The 5,463-nt window shown below is 40.3% G+C and overlaps 1 protein-coding gene across 3 annotated transcripts in view; it reads left to right on the forward strand.

Moving 5' to 3' along the window:
- The window catches only part of LOC101849509 (GAS2-like protein 2), a gene marked incomplete at its 3' end in the record, with an annotated part of 48,336 nt that overhangs the window by 2,312 nt on the left and 40,561 nt on the right, over positions 1–5,463 (forward strand). The window contains 1 exon segment of one of the 3 annotated variants that reach the window (XM_013090023.2): positions 3,280–3,775. 3 annotated transcript variants of the gene reach the window in all.

A 5,463-nucleotide genomic window follows, 5' to 3' on the forward strand; every position in this document is an offset into this window, starting at 1 on the left:
GGGGGTTGTTATACAAGATTAGCGTGTTTTTAATTGTCACGAGAACGGGCGCTTAATTTAAAACATCAGCTGATGTAAATAGCGGAATAATGACAAACGGATGATGAGGCTAGTGTCGGATGTCCTAATGTTACCTGCCATGTCCCTAATGTTACCTGGTGACATTCCAACTTGTAGCTTACCTGAAGACGCGCGGAAAATCTGAGCTGAGTAAGAATAGGCGGCAAGGCTTTGGGTGCCTCCACTTGTCATTTAATTGTTTTGCGTGTAACGTTAGGATGAGACGAGCTGGCTGTTGGACCCATTCTAAGATTACCTATGCCAAGAGGGTCTTAGATGTGGAGATTTCTCGTGGCTTTTCCACGCGATAGGGAATTTATGCGCTTGGTGAAACGCATTTTTCGATTATTTACATCTTCTGTGGTTGATGTAAAAGCGTATGCGTAATGTTGTACACTCCAATGATTTAAATGGTCAGATTTATTGGGAACGTGACGCTTCGTATTGTGACTGAAATGAGATCGGCTTTTGCCAGAACTTGTGTGTGATTTCTCTGCTATTGAGAATTTGAAGAAGTTGAGAAGAAGAAAACAAAAGGGGGATTGGGGGGGGGGGGATGGAGATGAAGAGATACAGATAAAGGGGAAAAGAAATATGCGAGAAGACCATTCATCGTGTCGCGTCATCTGGTAAACTTTTAAATATGCCTCGTAAGACATATGCCTTGGCCAGATGCGGAATTTGTTGTCTTTTTAACGCTGCAGGAAGAAGATGGCTGAGTCATTCATTCCCATCGTTAATGAAGCGAGGAGAACCGTTGGCTTCATCGACACAATTTAGATCATGTAGGAGACGGACTCAGACCCTGTTTATAAAGGTCTCGTAATCTAGGGGTATTGTGTTAGCGTCTCATTCAAATGGCCTCAGAATCGAAACCTGATGGCGACAAAAAACCATTCTTCTCTAAAACGTTCTCTTTTCACCCAATTTCCTGTTTTCTAGTCCTGTTCTGTCAACGACTTTTTATCCCCACCCCATCCCGGCCTCCTTTGGGATCCTCTCTCCGTTACGCCTGATCTGTGTACTGCTACTCCTGGCTCCTTCTTACTGTTGTTTTTCAGTTCACCAGCACCCCTGACCTTAGGATAGGTAAGATGGCCTTCTCGGATAACGGTGAAAAATCTCAGAGGTCCCATTTAAAAGTCCCTTGGTGGTTGTAAAACGGATCAATGTAGGGCTTTGGCCGCTATCCCGGCAAAAATCAAAAATTAATTCCTACCAAATCTGAAAATACTCTAGTCAGTATAAAAATAGTATTCAGAGTATCTTTGAGATCAGAATTTAGCTGCTAGAAGGCAAAGGTCCCCTCGAGATAGGAAAAACGGTCACACACGTAAAACCTGTTTGCACTGCAGGTTGAAGAACCGGTAGTTGACTGACTACCCCTGAGATCTAGCAGGGGAACGCAAAGAAGAAGAGACACCGCCTGTCAGGACCAACCCGAGATACTCGATAAAAGTTCTCCCTTCATGGAAATCGAACTTGGGTCTTCTATGTGCCACAGTGAAACAGTGAACACCACAAACGCCGGAAATTTTTTTTACCGGTGTTGAGTGTTGAGAAATGAAAAGTTTTCACGTCCAAGCTTTATAATAATTTATATTCACCCCCATTGTGGGCTCTCTTTCCTGGCGAAGACGCGACTCGTAAAAGATGGCGAAGGAGTTTTTATATATGTTTCTTTGCTTTTATTTGATGGTATGAAAGAAACACACATTTGACATTAGTTGCTGTTTTTTTTTACTATGCGCTCTTTACTGTTGTACACAAAAGATAATTTCGGTTCTCGCATTGCAATGCAGTTTACTTTATCGAGTACTTCGTTTTTCTGCCTGGATTCATTTTTCCCACTCAGCTCAGTTTGGGCCTGACAGACAGGCTGGAAGCTGCGTGTCTCCTCAGTAATCTAAATCAGGTCAAAGATGGATAATAACATTTAAAAACTATTTACAATCAACATAATATAAACGCAGAACAAACCGACTTGTCTTAGGTACATTTAACTTTACGTTGAGGTTGGTTTTTTTTACCAGACTTTGTACGAATTGCTTCTTAATTGTTATATATGGCAGACGGTTATTGACACTCTTTGCTTCTGTAACAAATTTGTGAACAACATACCATTTGCCTCATTATGAGCTTTTTCCTCTAGAATTTTTTTCATTTACTGTAGAAGCCGCAAATCATTTTGATCCTTATTTCTTCTATTTCTCTGAGAGAAACATCCTCCTGTTCGGTTGCATTGGTCATCGTCAGACATTAACAAGTAATCTATTATTATATATTATTATTATGTTATGGTACATGGGTGGAGGAGGGAGGAGTGTTATGTTGTCTTTGTCGTTTGTTCGGTTTAACTCTATCAGTGTTGTTATTATTTGATTTATAAAGTTTATCAAGGGAGAAAAGGGGAATCGTTTATAATTTTATTGTTTATGCTTACGATTTTTTTTTTTCAGCTTTGAGGACTTTTTTGTGTTGAGAATGGAGGGGGAGAGGGGAGGGCAAAAAAAACTGCATCTACTAAACACCAATATCATTGCTGATCTTTTATAACATAGGTTGTCTTGAAAGCACGTGGAACTTGATCAATACCTAGGCCTATTTAGTGAGAGTATTCAATAGCTCATTGTGCTTTCCTCCTCAGACTGGATCTATATACTCGCATTAACCTTGCTTAGGGAAGTTGTAACTATCTCCATTTCAATTTTTAGCTGCATTGTTTCATTTTTTGCCAACAGAAAGGTTTTAAAGCGAAGATTAGGAATCCGAGACGAAATTTAAAAAAAGAAAAAATTCAAGAGATGCTTGTTGACTTGTGTCTTTTTGCAGTATTCTTTCTGTCATCTTAAGACTGTGTGGATGGGAGGCCTGTGCTTTTGTGTGGTTTGCTCCTCCTTTCTTTAACTCTCCTCCTTCTCTTTTTGTATAACACTTTCTAGTAACTGCAAGAGATATAAAGCTCTTAATAAAACTAAACAAACCAAAGACTACTGAGAAATCAATATGTCCTCTTCCAACAAGTCTGTAAGTCGTACCGTTGATGTTCGAATTATCTGGTACTCCTGGCCGCGAGAGCTAATGTGGGTTCACTTTTTTTTTAAAGGGGGGTGGGTAGTTTATTCTTTTATTTGTTCCTTTCTTTTATCAACTTTCTTTTCTTGTTTCTGTGGGTTTTTAAACTATTTCTTTCACTTTCTGTGTGTCCTGTCCCCCTCGTCTAAGATATTGGAAAATTTCACTCAGTTTTTGCCTGTGAAAGTCTTACATCTATGCATCGAAACACTAACTTTTAGACCTTTTCAGCAGTGCGATTTAATAGTTGTTTCCGCCATGTTCAGTGTAAATCAAAGAGAAATTCATTGTTCCCCTCCAGCGTCCCCAGACGCACTGTTTTGCGCTATGGCTGAATGAGACATTTTCGTGTGAGCTTATAACCTCTTTGGTGTGAGCCGAAAGTTGAAACATCGCTCAACGTAACTAGATCTACTCGCTTTGTGATTCCTGCTCAAGTTAACGCCTTACTAGAAACGATGTACTCGTCATTCTGAGGGTGGAACTGTTGGTCCCTCTGAGGACGACGGTTGAGAAAGAAAAATTCAGGAAGTTTAAAAAAAGACACATTTTTGGACTTCACTGAGATTCAAACTTCAGTTCCGGGTTTTGATTAGGTACAAACAAAAAGTCATTCGTAAGCAACGATGTGTTCCACAGTGTAAGTACATGTATAGCCTAGTACTGCACTTTGATTGAGAAACCTGGTAGCCAACGATTAAGTCTAGATCTAGTTCCCCATGAGAACAAAACAGGAGACCAAACTTTTGTCGGTTGGTCCTGGACAACGAAAATAAGAGAAGCACGACATAAATAATAATTGTGTCGTGTTGGTGCGGTGGAATTCTTTGATTTCCAATGTCATCATTGTCCACTACTCACCGCCAAAACGACTGGCCAACTTTTGAAATTTAAAGAAAAATGTTGTATAGCAGTTTCTTAATTTGTTGTGTCGGTTGCATGTGCTTGAGGGATAGTTTGTCGAAGTCAGATCCTAAAAATGTTTAAAAGCAAGAAAAGATACATAAAGTAAGGTACAATTTCAAAGGATAAAGCCGTTCTCTCTCTCTCTCTCTCTCTCTCTCTCTCTCTCTCTCTCTCTCTCTCTCTCGTGAAAAAATACATGGGTATCTGGGCTTAGAGCAGTTGAACAGCTTGTCGAGGAGTCCTGTGAGATGTCCTGGACACGGAGTTTGCACACACACACACACACACACACACTTGCACACACTCACACACGCACACGCACACGCACACACTCACATACACACACACACACACACACACACACACACGCACACACACACACACACACACACACACACACATACATCACCGATCATTTAGAAACTCTACTGCAACTATAAATATCATCTTCATCTACGCTCATTTGCAGTAAAGAACATCAGATACAAGAGCGTTTACTAAATAATAGCCTAAAAAGTGGAATTCGCTTGGCAGCTTTGTTGGCAGAATGCTTGACGTTCATGAAAATACGGTTGGTTGGAGGGAGCCTCCGGTAGGTCCAACTTCCATATATTTTTTTTTTACCCTTCATGACCTACATTGTGTCGATAGGCTTCCCTTTACACAAAGTAAACAAAAATTAAAGGTATATTGTGCATATGATCGTATGCGTAGGAAATAAAATATGAGTGCTTGTCAAGGAGATTAGAAGATCAGATAGGGCTTATCTTTGTTATCCAGACACTCATGGCACATTGGTGTGGTGTTCCACCACACACATACACACATAATATGCTCATTCAAACTCTTCCACACACCCTGTCTTCCGCATACACATACAAATACACACAGCTCAAAGACAGATCTACCGTCACATATATAAGATGAAAATAAACAATAGTTAACAGAGATAATATTTCCGCTAAATGTACCTGCGTCGATTCTGTAGCGGTAAGGCGCTTAGATTCGAGTTTGATTCGTGGAGTTCAATTTATGGAGTGTCGGTCTTTAAGCTGGGAAGGTGTATCCCTCTCACCTTGAGTTGGCCGTGTCAGGCAGAGTCAAAGCCTACGATGGAAAAAAAATAGCTGAATGCATAATGTGTTGTTTCGGCTCTGTGTGGCGGGTGCTGCTATGGTTAATGAAATGCATTGTAAGGAACGCGTGCGTGAACAATGTCTCTTTTAATATTGGCCTGTACTACATTCAAGAGGAGTATATTGATATAACATACCGTTTCTTTCTGGCTCTGGCGGATTTCCAGTTTTACAGATTGCATTATATTTATATAGTTGTTTGAACTGCTGTCAGTTCTTTCTCAACATTAATTTCTTATATAGTTATACCCTCTAGCTTTAAGACTGTCTCGGTTCCCCCTCCCCC

Source organism: Aplysia californica, unplaced genomic scaffold, assembly GCF_000002075.1.
Source record: "Aplysia californica isolate F4 #8 unplaced genomic scaffold, AplCal3.0 scaffold01111, whole genome shotgun sequence".
NCBI classification, from domain to species: domain Eukaryota; kingdom Metazoa; phylum Mollusca; class Gastropoda; order Aplysiida; family Aplysiidae; genus Aplysia; species Aplysia californica.